Genomic DNA, 15962 nt, shown 5'->3' with positions numbered 1-15962 from the left:
TTCTTACTATCACTGTTTTTCTGGAATGAGCGGGTTCCGCGAGGAAGCCCCCTACTGGCATTTGAAGGAATAGTGAATTTGGAATTTTCACCATTCGATTTGAATTGACGGTTTATGTGCCGCCGTTGACTTTTGAAAGAAATAGTGAATTTGGAATCTTCACTATTAATTGAAGTGACGGTTTATGTGCCGCCGTTGACATTTGAAAGAAATAATGAATTTGGAATCTTCACTATTAATTGAAGTGACGGTTTATGTGCCGCCGTTGACATTTGAAAGAAATAGTGAATTTGGAAGCTTCACTATTAATTGAAGTGACGGTTTATGTGCCACCGTTGACATTTGAAAGAAATAGTGAATTTGGAATCTTCACTATTAATTGAAGTGACGGTTTATGTGCCGCCGTTGACAATTTGAAAGAAATAGTGAATTTGAAATCTTCACTATCGATTGAAGTGACGGTTTATTTGCCGCCGTTTGCTTGAAAATAGCGATTTTGAATTTTCGCCATTTGTTTTTGAAGTTGGCGGTTCCGATCGCCGTTTGCTTGAAAATAGCGATTTTGAATTTTCGCCATTTGTTTTTGTCTTTTTTCGAGGAAATGACAATATTTGATATTGTCAATGAAAATTTCGAAGTCTGTTGTGGGAAATTGGGCCAAAGCCCAAATTTCGCTGAAAAAGAAAGGGGAGGTCTGGTTTAGGCGCGAGCCACCTGGCGATACAAGCCGGCTTCCCTATTTTTTGTTAAAAAGACGCGAGGTTGAGTTGCGGATGAACATTCATCTTCAACCTCGAAAATTCGCCCAAAATTGCCATTGACGGACCTTCAAGCTTGCTTGCATCCGTGCCATTGTAAACAAATGTCATCTCAAGGTAAGTATTTCCTCTTGAATCCTTTCAAATTTGTTGGTTGTTAGCTAAATTGAATTAGGGCGGATTTTGCCCTAAAAATCGAATTGGGCGTTTTTGCTTGAGCCAATTTCGAGTGAAATTTATGTTTGCATTAGGTTAGAAACCTGTTTAGGAGTATAGGGGTGCTTTTAGTTTGCATTTTGGTCCCCGTTCCTGCTCCCTATGCTCGAAAAACGTGATTAAGGCGAGAAACCGTCTCATTTCACAATGCCAAGTTTATTTGCTTGGGTAGTGGGTCCCACTAGGTTGCATTGTAGTTGGGAAAACCCGTGTTTGCCATTTAAGGACCTTCATTGGATGTTTGTGGGCAAAATTGAATTTTTGCCTTTTGCGACGGTCTTACGTCTGACAAAATAAGCGCTTGTTTGGGCTTGAATTGAGTCAGTCTGCCTTGAAATGGACCTTATTGGTATTTTGGGTCACCTTGAGGCGTGATAAAATCACGTTTGCCTTTTTGCGGTCGTTTTTGAATTTTTGACCGGCTCGGGCTCAAATTAGCGTATGAATTGCCTTTTTGAACCGTAGAAAAATCCCCATTGTGTCGGGAATGTATTTTGGGTTGTTGGCAGACCTTGTATGGGTCTTGAAATGCCGTTTTTGCGGTTTTGACTCGTCTTTTGCTTGAAAAGAGGGGCGAGTCGTTTTTGTGTTGTTTTTTTTGTGAATGGTTCGGGGCGGGATTGCCCCTTGTTTTTTTTGTTTGCAGGTTGTGTTTTTGTTGTTTTTGGATTCGTCCATTTCATGCCGTTGTAATGCCGAAGTTTCGGCTGACGTTTTTTGTTTGCAGGAGAGTGTTCGGAGCAGGCCGGGTTTATGGCTGCGACTTTCGAGGAGTTGTTCGGGCCGGCCCCGAGTAGTACTACGGTTAGCACGTCTGCCGTGGTTGTGGAGGACGTTACTGAGGAGGAGAGACCTCCTGAGTAGACAGTTGGGGCCTCAGGGGCCGTTGGGGAGCGTGCAGAGCCCGTTGTTGGGGCTGTTAGTGCTGGTAGAGCTCAGACTGGGGTTGAAGCAGGTACCTCCGACAGGAGGATCACTTCGAGGGAGCGACGTCCTCGGGGGACTAGGCGGACGTTGCGGGACGTCAACAGGGTCGTTGAGTTGGGCCTTGTCCACCATGTTGAGTCTTGCGGCCATAAGAGGCGGAGAGCGGAGACGATCGGATGATGCTTGTGTCGCGAGTTTCGAGCCAGAAAGCGAGTTCTGGCCCGGGGTTGCTTTTACGGGCGGCGCCAGAGTGGGCCGAGGGTTTTGACGGTAGCTAGTTGTTGCTTCGACTGGGCCGACACCTTTCCTACCGTGCTCACGAGGGCATGGCGAGTCACGTTCCCCGGTTGAAATTTGTCATTCATTTTTGAAATGTCGGGCCTAAATAGGCGTTCTGACGTTTGTTTTCTTTTGATTTCAGGAGATCGGCACCATGAGGACTTTATCGGGCTTTTCTACCTGCTTGGGCCTTTACGACGTTCTTCGAGCCGGGTCGAGAGCGTTGATAGAGGGGTCTGCGTTTTGGCCGTTGGTGGCCGCTTGGCGGGACATTCATGGGTCCTCGATTAGGTCGAACCTGTGTTTGATCCGCGCCATGTTGGACCGGTATTGGGACACGACGTCGTCGTTCCACATGGAGTTTGGGGAGGTCGGTGTGACTTTAGAGGACTTTGCCATGGTGTCCGGCCTTCCCTGTGGCGAGCTGCCCATTGAGTTTACCGCGACTCGGAGAGTGTCCTCTCCTCGCGGTCACCGCTTGATTGGTACGCTTTGCCGAGCCTTCCGACGTCACTCCGTGCACTGATTGCGGTTCCTACGTGAAGGACCACTTCACCGAGAGGGTGGCAGTGTTGTTCCGGCGCCGTTGCGAGCCCGGAGGCAGAGGCTGAGGCCGACGCGAGGGAGGCGCGGCTGTGGTTGTGGTACTTCTTGGGTGCCACGTACTTTGGCGACAAGGGCGAGCGCTTGTCGACCAAGGTGCTTCCTCTTCTTGCCGACCTTGACGCTTTGGGCCGGTTTGACTGGGTTACGCCAGCTTTGGCGAGTTTCACCCGGTACTTGCACGCGGCGGTGCGTCCGGAGACAGTGGGAGCGGGTAGTGCTCGGCCTCATCCTTGAGGTACGAGTTTTTTGTGGTGGTTTTTTGATTTTGATTTTGGCAATTTTTGAGAAATTAGCTAATTTGTGTTTGCTGTGTTTGATTACAGGCTTGGTTGTACGCTTAATTCACTCCTCTGCGTACGGTGTTCCCTCGGCTTACCCTGCTGTGAGGGGTTGGACGGTTGGTCGGAAGAAGTCGACTAAGTCGACTTACGAGGACTGCAGGCGTCGCGTGAACAAGCTTCGGGTCTGATGTAAGTTTCGCTTTCCTTCTCCTTTATAGCAAAGAGCTAGAGATAGGATGACTAGGTAGCTTAGGAAGCCCCGATTAGCCGAGTAGCTTTATTTCGAATGCAGTTTGTTGGGCGGCCTTGGGAGCACTACACGGGTGTGCCGGCTGCCGTCACGGAGCGTTTGCGACCTCGCAGCTCCCTGCGCCTGTACTTAGAGACGGCGATTGAGCCAGTTTGGTACTTGGGCGAGCGCCTAGTTCGCCAATGCCTTACCGAGACTTTCATCGTGCCGGTTGACCCGCTTGGAGTGTTGTTCCAGAAGTCGACTCCTGATGAGGTTGAGGAGCACCTTCACGGTCGAGGAGGTGAGGAGCTGTTGCTGCGGGACGCTGACTACGACACCTTCCGGTTGTCGAGGCTCGCTTGGTACCCGATCGAGGTATGTTTTCCTCTTTTCTTTGTTTTTGTTGCCTCCCTTGATAGGAGGGTTCGTCATTTTTGACGTGGATCCAAATGGCAGGGAGTCGACCCGCTGATGAGGACTCAGCCCCCAGCTTTCCCGACGGAGACCACTTTTCAGGGACCGAGTGGCGAGGAGCTTCAATTGCGCTTACCGGAGCCTGCGGTGGCCGAGGTGGCCGACGCTGGCATGGAGTGTAGGTTGACTGTTCTGAGGGTGAGTTTCTGTCTTGAACATTTTCTCCATTTATACATTGCCTTACATTGTTTTGAAGGACATTTTTGTTTTGTAGGTGACGACTGTTAGTCACCAGAACTTGTGGCGGATGGCTAACCGCTGGAGGGCGCTTGCTAGTGACCTGGCTACGAGTGAGGCTCGGCTTTCTCAGGTACGTTTTGTGTGTTGTTTTTGTATATTTGGTGTTATATTTCACGTTTTTAGATCTTGAGGATCTGTTATTGTGTTTGCGAGCACACGGATCCGACGGAGCTTGCTCGGTCCGTCTTTGAGTTGGAGGCGGCCAGGTCGATGATCGAGGCCCGGGGTTGGGATTACCCGTCGAGACCAGGAGTTGAGGCGTCACGAGGACGAGCCGCGGAGTCGAGACGCGGAGATTGCCTCTCTCGAAGGCTCGATTGGCCGAGGAGGAGCTTCATGTCGAGATGGAGTGTGAGATGCTGGAGAGTTCCCCGGAGAGGGAGTCTGAGCTGGTGGTGGTGTCTGCGTTGGCGGCGACTCCTAGCGAGACCAGGACTGGTCCGACGGGAGACGTCGAGTAGTCGTTGTAGCTTGTCCGTGTCTTGGACTCTTGCCTGTACATATTTACATTTTGCGTGAGGCGGTTTGTATATTTGTGTTTTTGGATTGTGGTTTGTTTTGTGATTTTGGCTTTTTGTGTTGTGTTTCGGAGGAGCGTTATTGGCTGTTGACTCTCCTTTTGCTTTGCACCAGTTCCTGCATCGTAAGTGTAGAAAAACAGGCAACAGATAGCATGTAAACACGTAGAAGCATTTGATCACGTGAAGCATTTGTTTGAAAAATCAAACTTTAACCAAGATGACTTGAAGTTAAAATTGAAATTTTGAAAATGAATTTTTGAAAATTCCATGACAAATCGTCGCGTTTGGAATTCAAAAGGAATTGATTTGAAAATTTGAGCAATTAACTCGTGTCGTGAATTAGATTGCATCGAAATTTCGAAAATGACTCGAAAAAACTCAAACTCAGACCGTCAGGAAAGAAATTTTAGAAAAGGATTTTTGCGAGTATATTTGGCTTTTGATGTCAAGACTCGAATTTGTGAGTGCTTGAATTTGGGAGGAAAATTGATGTTGTGTTATCAATTTTCGATTTTGATTTTTGTTTTGCGAAAAAAGCGAAAAATTTTCGGTATTTCGACTGACATGGAAACGATCCGTCGCGGATCGGGGCGACTAGCCCTCCCCACCTTAAAAAAAAAGAAAGAAAAATCCGTATGTTTAAAGCTGCGTCATGGAAACCGTGTTGGATTTCGTAAAACGCGAAAACAAGGAAATGTGAGTGTGGAAAAACCAAAATTTCCGGATCATCCCGAAGAGGCGCGAGGTTCCTGGCGGGAGGTTTGAGGTGTCAGGAGAAAACACATGTTGACAGGGACAAGTCAACAGCGGGAATCCTGGAGAAGCCCCAAAGAGGCGCGAGCTGCTTGGCGATGGAAGCCGGCTCTCCCCTTTTTCTGAAAAATGCGCTGATCATTTTGTATAAATAGAGACGTTTGCGCTTCATTGTTTCAGCATCCGAAACACAAAAACATCTCTACAAAACCTCCTCTTCTTCCACAAAAAAATATTCCATGGATGCTTTTGAGAACGCCTTGCGGCAATGGTGTCGGGATTTGTCGCCTCCCGAGAGGTATCAACTCGATTGCATGGGAGTTGGTCAATTGTTGGTGCTTCGTCAAGTCAAGGTTCAACCCTCGTTTCTTGAAGCATGTTCTCGGTTTTGGGATTCGAAACATCATGTTTTCGTTTTCCCGAAGGGCGAGATTTGTCCTCTTGTCGAAGAAGTTGGAGCCATTGGTGGGTGGCCGGGTTGTACTCCGATGCTTCCTCCGACTCGATTGTGCTACAAGGAGAAATTCCGTTCCATGTTGGGCTTATCAACAAGCCAAGTCAACTTTCTTCTTGCTCCACATGGTGTGGATATGTTGGCTCTTATTAACATCTTCTCGAATCGGTTAGATGCTAATGTCTCGGAGGTTGCTAGGAGAAGGGCTCTTGCATTTTTCCTTGTCCATGTGTACCTCTTTGTTGATGTCTTGTAGAAGGAGGGGCCGAGATGCCATGGTAGCATGACCCTTATCCATGTGATTGAGCAAATGGAGCATGGTAGAGATCCATCGTGGTTGGTGCTTGGAGAGATTATCCAAGCTTTGGACAAGGAAGGCTCTTGTGGAGAAGCTCCCTCCTTTGGATCGTTAAGGATCCTCCAAGTGTGGCTATTGGAGAAGCTAAGGTATGTAGAGCCTCCGGTTAATCCTTCTTCTTACTCCTTCTGTCACCTTACTATGAGGAAGAAGTTGTACCCGGATAGTTTTGCTTCCACCGAGGCCTATTGGGCCGCAAGATTGGCGGAGGAGGGTGGTCCTCATATCCGTTGGGTGGTGCCGTGGTGGCATTTGAGGTCCTTCACGGGGTTGCCCGCTTCGGGTGCTAGTCCTCGTTCTTTGATGGTGGTGGGTTTGAAGGTTGTTTCCTTCATTTATCCCGAAAGGCTCATGAGGCAAATGGGGCGTTAACAAAAGGTGCCCGCTCAAGATACCCTTGTCCAAGAGAATATTTTCCGGAACTCCGAGCTTGTGGAATTCTTTGAAAGATGGTGGGCCACTCGGCCACTTTGGGAGGTGCCAAACCCCGTTGCCATGACATGGGTGACTCCCGCTTATGTCAAATGGTCACGTGCTCCGTCCTTGGAAGAGAGATCCAAATTCCGTAAGGACGAGGTTGTCGACTTGAAGTACCGAGAGGTTGGCAAGGCCAACCGTGCCGTCTTTGAAGAGTATGTTGAGGGAGCTACTCCCGATGTGATGTGACCACCAAAGAGGAGGAACTCCGGCCCCAAGAGTATGGTGGGCCGTGCTTTGGCTCGTCTTGGGTCGAACATGGGGTCTTGTGCTAGACCGGAGGCTGTTGCCGTCTTAGATCCGTTCAGGATCCATTACGAGGAAGAAGTCCATGCTAGGCGGGCTAACAAGAAGAGCAAGGGGAAGATGTACCCCGAAGGAAAAGGCAAGGGTAGAATAGAAGAGTGAAGGCCTCCATTATCCGCTTTATTATTATGTTGCATTATTGTTGTGAGTTTTTATTATGTTGTACTAGCTAGTTATTGTTTGTTTTGTGCTAGTTTTACTATGTGAGGTGTGTTAGTTGACACCTTAGCTTCGACAAGTGGCAGACTCGTCGAGCTTTGTTTGTTGTTGAAGTTGTAATCCCTCCCATTATTAATTAAATAAGAGGATTGCTCGTGTCGGAAATTGTGAACGCTTGTTTCTTCCATCCATTTGGTAAAGGCAACCCGATTTGAATCGTCCTAAACAATTGCACTTGGGAAAGTGGTATTTTGTGGGAAGGGAGAAAGGCTCATTTTTTGTATTTTCGTGGGGAAAGGGAATGGTTTTCCCTTTCCTTTTTTTGATGGGATTTTTTGTATGTGGGGATGGTTGTATCCTTCTTGTGTAAGAAAGGACTGCCTACGTATTCACCTAAAGAGGTGAAATTAAACCATGATCGTAGTTCGAAATGTTTTTTGAATTTGAATTGGGTTTTGTGGTTGTATCCCTCAGGCGTAAGAGAGACTGCCTACGTATTCACCTGAAGAGGTGAAATCAAACCATGCTCGTAGTTCAGGGGTTGGTTTTTGTAGTACAAATGGACGTTGCCTTTGACGGATCAAAGGACATTTGAAACAGGCAAGGTGTCTCAGCTTAGACTCGATAAAACATGCAATTTCAAATCAGAACATATTGAGGAACTTGACTTGAAAAGGGTTGAGGTCGATGCTAATTGCAAAACTAGGCTAGGTTGTTTGTTGATAGGGTTCAAGGGTAGTATTTCTTGAGTTGGTCTAGGTTGGTTGGGTTTGTAAAGTCCTCTCCATCTAGGTCACTCAGTCTCACTGCGCCCCCCGAAAGTATTTTCTTGACCAGGTATGGCCCGGCCCAGTTGGGTTTGAATTTTCCCCTCAGATCGACGGGTAATGGTGCTCGGACTGACTTGAGGACCAAGTCGCCCTCCTGGATGTTTCGGGGTTTGACCTTCTTGTTGAATGCCCGTTGTATACGTCGTTGGTATAGCTGGACGTTGTGCAAGGCGTTGAGTCGCCGTTCATCTAGAAGAGTGAGCTGTTCGTACCTTCGACGGGTCCATTCCGCCTCAGGGACTTGACTCTCTAGTAGGATGCGTAGAGATGGGACCTCTAACTCTACCGGTTGAACCGCCTCCATACCGTATTCTAGGTAGAAGGGTGTGGCGCCTGTCGGTGTTCGAATGGAGGTTCGGTATCCCCAGAGTGCGAATGGGAGTTTGCTCGGCCAATCGCGGTAGTTGTCTTGCATTTTCTTGATGATGGTAACAAGAGTTTTGTTCGCTGCCTCCACCGCTCCGTTGGTTTGGGGACGGTAGGGGGATGATCGATGTCGTTTGATCTTGTACTTGTCCAAAGAAAGCTTGAGTTTCCGCCCTAAGTGAGAGCCTTGATCGTGATGATTTCATGGGGTACCCCATATCGGCAGATGATGTTGTTTTGAATGAACTTGGCCACTTGTTTGGCGGTCAAGACTGCATATGACTGTGCTTCCACCCATTTGGTGAAGTAGTCGATGGCGACGAGGACAAAGCAATGCCCCTTGGTGCCTATCGGGTTGACTTTCCCGATGATGTCGATGCCCCAGGTTGAGAAAGGCCAGGGTGACGTCATGGTGTATAAAAGGGATGGTGGTATATGTTGTATATTGGCGAAGATTTGGCAATTGTGGCAACGTTTGACGTAGTTACGGCAATCGGCTTCCATGGTTGTCCAGTAGTAACCTAACCGCATGATTTTCCGTGTAAGCATCATTGCATTCATGTGAGGGCCACATTCTCCGTCGTGAACTTCTCCCATGACTTTCTTGGCTTTGTGATGGTCAACGCAAAGGAGATGAATTCCTTGGGGTGTTCTTTTGTAGAGCTGATTTTGGTTTATCACGAATTGTGATGCAAGTAAACGGATGGCTCTTTGTCCTCTTTGATCAGAGTTGGGAGGAAATTCGTTTTTGGTTTTGTAATTGAGGATGGCTTGGTACCAAAGTTCACCATGGCTTTCCTCGTCGTCGATAATGGCACAAATGTGAGCTGGCTCGCTCCGTCTTTCGACACATAGGGGCATCGATGACATGTCGTCAGGTATGTTGACGAGCGCGGCAAGTTTTGCCAGGGCATCAGCAAATTGATTTTCCTCTCGCGGCAAGTGGAAGTAGTCGATTTGGTCGAAGAACTCGGCCTCTTGACTGACCTTTGCTCGGTAGGGAGCTAAGCTGTCAGATCGGATCTTCCACGATCCGGATACCTGATTGATGATGAGTGAGGAATCGCCATGGACCCTCAGCCTCTTGATGCCAAGTGTGATGGTCGCTTGTGCCGATGAGACATGCTTCATATTCAGCGGCGTTGTTGGTGACGGCGAAGTCTAGCTTGACCGAGATCGGAACGTGTTCTCCCTCTGGTGATATTAGAAAGATTCCTACCCCGAAACCTCTCAGATTAGATGCACCATCAAAGTATAGGTCCCATGCGTCGGAGTCGGCACAAAGGATGTCTTCGTCAGGAAGTGACCAAGTGTCGGTCGTTGGATCCTCGTTGACGGGATTTTCTGCTAGGAAATCGGCGACCGCTCTTCCCTTGATAACCTTGAGAGGTACAAACTTGAGGTCAAACTCGGACAACATCAGTGTCCACCTAGACAGCCTTCCGTTTAGTATGGGTTTTTCGAAGATGTATTTGACAGGGTCCATCTTGGAGTAGATGTGGACCGAGTAGCTGAGCATGTAATGCCGCAGCTTCTTTGTTGACCATACTTGGGCAAGGCATGTCTTTTCCAGTTGGGTATACCTCGTCTCGTACTCAATGAACTTTTTGCTGATGTAGTAGATGGCTCGCTCCTCGTTGCCAACTGTTTGTGCTAGCATTGCTCCCATGGCTGTGTTGGTTACAGTCAGGTACAGGGACAGAGGAATCCCCGGTTGAGGTGGCATGAGAACAGGAGGTTTGGATAGGATTTCCTTTATCCTGTCGAATGCCTTTTGGCAGTCGTCGTCCCAATCGGTGTGATCGGAGGCGTGAAGCTTCTTGAATATCGGTTACAAATCATAGTGAGCTTGGCGATGAACCTACGATGTCTTGGACCCGACCGAGAAATCCCCGAATCTCCTTCTCGTTCTTAGGCCGAGGCATTTGTTGAAGGGCTTTGATCTTGGTTGGATCAATCTCAATGCCTCTTTTGCTGACGACATGTCCCAAGAGTTTTCCGGAGGTGACCCCGAATGCACACTTCTGAGGATTTAGTCTCATGTTATACTTCCGCAGATGAGCGAAGAATTTCCGGAGGGCATTGATGTGGCCGTCCCGTTCTTTTAATTTGACGATCATGTCATCGACATATACCTCTACCTCCTTGTGCATCATGTCGTGTAGGAGGGTGGTAGCGGTTCTTTGATAGTTCGCTCTGGCGTTGATGAGGCCGAAAGGCATGACCGTGTAGCAATATGTCCCCCATTGTATGGTGAATGCAGTTTTGTGCATGTCCTCCTCAGCCACTTTAATCTGGTTGTACCCGGCATACCTGTCCATGAATTATAGGAGAGCATGTTCGGCGGTGTTGTCTACCAGAATGTCAACATGCGGCAAAGGGAAGCCGTCTTTTGGACTTGCCTTGTTCAGATCCCTGAAGTCGACGCAAACCCGAATTCGTCCGTCTTTCTTTGGTACCGGCACAATGTTGGCCACCCAGTCCGAGTATTCAGACACTTTGATGAACCCAGCCTTGAACTGTTTGTCCACCTCTTCTTTGATTTTTAAGGCCCACTCAGGACGCATCCGGCGTAGCTTCTATTTCACAGGTTTAGCCCCGGGTTTGATGGGTATCCGGTGCTCTGCAATGAACTGTTGTCTTTCCGAGGGGTCCAAGGTTGTCTCTATCCTAAGTTCTTGAGGTGTATTGTCGGGGGTTCTGGTTTCCCGTTTGTCAAGTTCTTTGGCTAAGTGAGGTGGGTAGTTACTCAAGTCAAATTCCTCATGATCATTCAGAATTGCATTGCAGTTAAAATGAGACGAGTCATAAGCAAACTTAGCGTTCATTAAGTTGACACGAGCGAAAATCTTGGAAAGGACAGACATCTCGTGGTCGGTCGGAGGCGACACAACAGAGGAAGTGGCCCCGGAATGTGCTCCAGGTTGTCACCTTTCATGGGAGTGGGGGTGACCTTAGCGACTCACCTCCGAATAAGCCACGACTTTGTGATAAAACAAAGTGGGAAGGGGACCTTGATCGGACATCCGGGTGTTAGGAGCTATAACGGACTCGACTCGACTTAGACTCGGACTCGCATCCTTCCTCACTTTCCTTCTTGAATATAAGGCCTTCTCCAGTTGTGATCTTGAGAATGCGGCCTTGCGATCGGTCCACTTGATGGTTTTCCTCCCGGCCTTGGGTGGCTTTCTCCCCGGTCGATGCTCGGAGATCAAGGCGATTGGATCAAACTGATTGTCTTTCAGGGCGATGTTGATGATGTCCTTACAGTTGAGGCGTTTGATGTTATCTTCCCCAAAGAGTAGTGTGACAACTTGTCCGTCGAGGCATGGTGACGGTTTGGACTCGGTTGATGCGGCTTCAATGTTGTCGAATAAAGTAGCGATCCTGGAAGACTTCCACTCCCGGTATCTAGCCTTTGCCACGAGTCATAGATAGGCTCCCTAAAGCCGTGGTAGGGTTCGACTCTCCCTCGGGGACAAAGTATCCGTTGAGAGTCGGTGGCGGACGGAGGATGACTCCGTGCTTCTTGCGTTTTCGGATTAGGAGGTTCATCTCCGGACGTCTCCATTGGTAGGTTCGTATCCCACCCAAAGGGAATGTTGGGGACCTTAGCCTTGTTTTAAGGGAGGCAATGGGTCCTTCAAATGGATTGAGCGGCAAACCCGGAAATAACCCCCGGCGCATCATGATACGGTTGATCGTGAGGTCGAAACGGTCACATTCGAGGTTGTTAGCTCATCGCTTATGGCGTTCACGGCTTGGAAACCCCACATTTCATTGTCGTCCTCCTCAATGGCTTGGGAGGCTACCCCTCTTCTTATGACTGCTTTGATTGGGGAAACGGGGATCGTGATCGTTTTCCCGTTAAAAGGGACCCTGATCTTTCGGTGAAGCGTTGATGTGACTGCCTTGACGGCGTGAATCCAGAGACGTCCCAGGAGCATGTTGAAGGATGCGTCGATGTCGACCACTTGGAAACTGGTTTGTCTTTCTAGTGGCCCGGTTGCGACGGCTAAAGTGATAAGCCCAGCGACCTTGCGACGAGTGCCGTCGTAGGCGCGTACTCCTTGATTCAGTGGGATTAAATCAGATTCCTTAATACCCAGCTGATGCGTGTCATTTATATGATGTTTTACACCCTATTTTACACGCATTTCAGAGCTCAATTGAGTAGTTTATTGATAGTAGGAAATTTGTCGTCTACTCCCTATATCAAAACTATTTGTAAAACCCGAAAAAGCGTAGTATTTAGTCGGGGTCGAACTCAAGGACGGCGGGGGTTGCTACAAAGTTCAATTATGAGTCAAGTTTAATCAAAATTAAGAGTAAAGATTTTGGTTATAATCACTAGAGCAAAAGACAAACAAGATGATGATAATGAATACGGTTAATTAAAAGCTAGGGCCTTCGGGGTCATCAATATGGGTTAGGGGCAAGCATGAAGATCAAAAAGGGTCAATGGTGAGAGAATAACCTAAGATGAAGAACCAAAGTCTTGGATATCTTAAGGGTGGCTACTAATTTTCATTAAGCATCCCTCCTCTCCTAACATACATCAAGACTCCCAAAAACTTTCATTCTAAGGGAGAATTAAGCAATAAATGAAGAAAGGCCAAAGCTTTCACTTGAGCAAATCAACAAACACCTTGAGTGCAATGAATAGGAAAGTTAAACAATTTCACCAAAGACCAAAATGTTCAAAGAATCATGCCCACAAATCCCATAAAGAATCACCCTAAACCCTAGAAGGGATCTACTCACTCATGTTAATGGAAATTATGCTAAATAGAGAAGAAAAGCAAACAACACAAGAAGGAGACATAATGAAGATTGTAACAAAATCAAGAGACAAGGAAAATGTAAACAAATGATAAACAAGTAAAAGAAAGGAGAGAAATTATACCAACAAAAGAAAAGATGGAAGCTTGATTGATTAATAGGAAGGAAAACCCTTCAAAATCCCCAATACAAACTTCAACAAACAAGTGTAAACAATTGACTATTACTAGAACTAACTAATTCTTACTAAATATTAATAATAATTATTGAAAGATTAGAACTTGATTAAGGAGATATTACAATAAATATGGAATGTTTTTCAGATCTAGGGTTGTGTGCAAAAGGGTTTAAGGAGGGGGGTATTTATAGGCTATCATTGGATTAAGGGAAGAAAGAATGAAAAAGCCCAACTCGTGTAAAGTGCTCCCCTGTGCTTGCGGGGCGGGCCGCCTTGCCTCCTCTGCCGGGGCAGCATTCTTTCTTTCAAAAAAAATCGAGGAAAATGAAGGTTGGGTAATCCCCTGCGGTGGGCGGGCCGCTCTTGCAGAGGATTTCTCTTCTTGGGATTTTCTTCCAATTCTTCATGCCAGTGCCTTCTTCGCGGCGGGCCACCTTGCCACCGTGCTTAGCGCGTTGAATTAACTTTGGCCAAAAACTTCTTCAAAATTTGACTAAGTATGGGGATTGTGTTCCCCTGGGGGTGGGCTCGAAACCGCCGGCAGAGAACATCTCTTCACTTGTTTCTTCCTTTTTCTCCTCGTAGCCATACCTCCCGCCGGTGGTACTGCCGCTCTTGCCCTGCGGCAGAGGATTTCATCTTCAAAAAAAAATCTTTCATTCCCCCTTTCTTCATGTAAAGGCATTAGAATGCCTTTTCTTGCCCCAATTCCTTCATACTCGACTCGGTTCCTACAAAAGGACACACAAAATGACAAGTACGGGGATCGGGCACAAATGCAAGGAAAAGCACACGAAATCGACTCGTTATGAGCCGGAATGCGTCGAAGAAAGAGGGAAATAAGGTGTAAATAATTCACATATCAACCTCCCCACACTTAAAATTCACATTTTGATGACCGGGTTTTTGCCGTCACTTCCGGTACCAAAAACTATTTGTAAAGTAACCCAATTTAAGTAGTATAAATCGGGGTCGAACCACAAGGATGGTGGGGTTAGGCTACAAGTCTATTGTTTAGTTTTAGTTTAGTCGGATGCAAAACATGTGAATGAATACTATGCTAACAAAATAATCTAAGAATATCAATTAAACAAACAAACAAGCACGAAGACAAAGAGAGTAAATGCTAGGGTTTCGGGTTCATTTAGGTAGGGAGAGGGAGATGCAAAAGTCTACGAGAATTGGGTCACGATTTCGGTCAAGGAATCGAAGCTAGTTTCCTAGTCACCTTAAGCTCACCATAAAACTTTCATATTATGTCAAACTCATCACATACATGCTATCAAACATTCTTATTCACTCTCATGTAAAGAAATGTTAAGCAAAATTCAAAGAAAGGTAAGAACTTTCATTCACCCATTTCATCGAACACCTTCAATGCAAGTATGTAAAGACTCGATTTTTAACCCATATTCAAATGTAAACAACTCATTATCATCCCTCATGTTTACCCAAACTCTCCCTTTAACCCTAGACTAATTCTACTCAAACATAGTTAACACAAGCAATACACATCCACCAATACTAACCATGCCAAACATGGTTAGCAACAAGATTAAACAAATAATATAAGATGAAATGAAAAACATGTAAACAATTGAAATAGAGTGAAATTAAGATAAGAAATATACCAACTTAAATTAAAGGAGCAAACTTGGATTGAAAAATGGAGGATGAATGTCTTCTTGTCTCCCAAAATCACAACCCAAACTAATTGTAAACTAATGAAAGGAGAGAAATTTGGATACTAAGAACAAAGAAAGATTACAAATTTAATTAAAGGAGAAATTGAGAGGAAAAATAAGATGAATTTTCTATCTCTACCAACTACTCCTACTGTTTTTCTATTCTAAAAAATGAAGCTGCGTCTAAATTCTAGGGTCCTAAAGTTGTGAGAGAGTCAAATAAGATGCTCTCCTCTTTGTTTTTATACAGCTCACAAACAAAATGAAACACATAGTCAAAAGCATAAAACGCAGCGTCTTTGTTAAATGAAGGGCAAAGCAGTCATTTACTCATTTCCCTCATCCTTTTCTATTCTTCAAAAATTCAAGCCAGCTAACTCAATTAATTGAGTCAATCAATTAAGAACCCGCAACCAGGACGGTGACTAGGCTGAGCTTGTGTGGTGGAGATGCGGTGCTCGTCGAGATGGAGGTTGAGCGGGGGTGAATCGAGAACGGAGCTATGGTGGTGGCGAAGCACGGTGTTCGAACTGCTGCTGCTTGGGCTTCTCTGAGCTCAAGGTTGTATCCGGCTTGACCATGGTGGCCGAGTGAGGGTTGCTCGAGTTCAGCCGTGGTGGTCGAATAAAGGAGTTGCAGGTGTCGAGGTGGTGAGTGTATGGTGGTGTGTGATTGAGTAGCTTGCCTTTGTTGCTGGTTGTTGCCGGCAAAATAGGTGGAGATGGTGGTCGATGTTGATGACGCAAATTGATGAAGATGGAGGCGGTTGCTGGACTCGGTTGATTGGTGATGACGGAGTAGAGTAGCTCGGGCGGTGAATGGTTGTTGAGATGAAGGAGCAGCTCATGTCAGATTGAAATTCGAGTCATGGTTGTAGCTGCTGTTGATGATGACGGGATTCGAATTGGGCTGGTGGATGTGGGTTGTGATGTGTGATGAGTCGAGGCTGTCTGAGGTTGGATTCGGTTCCGAGCACGAAATGGAGATGGAGATGGTGTGGCGGAAAATAGTGATGATGAATCATGGTAAATTGAGTTGAGTTTCCTGGAAGTGAACAAGGCCAGGAGGGGGTTTGAATTG

At 46.7% G+C, this 15962-nt stretch overlaps 1 long non-coding RNA gene across 1 annotated transcript; it reads left to right on the top strand.

Moving 5' to 3' along the window:
* The first annotated feature begins 3381 nt into the window (after nucleotides 1–3381).
* On the top strand, nucleotides 3382–4074 carry LOC141621311 (uncharacterized). The gene is made up of 3 exons (XR_012532214.1): nucleotides 3382–3674; nucleotides 3756–3911; nucleotides 3988–4074. It is a non-coding gene; the product is annotated as an uncharacterized LOC141621311 (long non-coding RNA).
* The last annotated feature ends 11888 nt before the right edge of the window (nucleotides 4075–15962 follow it).

The sequence above is a fragment of the Silene latifolia genome, chromosome X, assembly GCF_048544455.1.
Source record: "Silene latifolia isolate original U9 population chromosome X, ASM4854445v1, whole genome shotgun sequence".
Lineage (NCBI taxonomy): Eukaryota > Viridiplantae > Streptophyta > Magnoliopsida > Caryophyllales > Caryophyllaceae > Silene > Silene latifolia.
The sequence above is the reverse complement of the archived record's forward strand: the minus strand, read 5'-3'. Positions and strand labels throughout refer to the sequence as shown.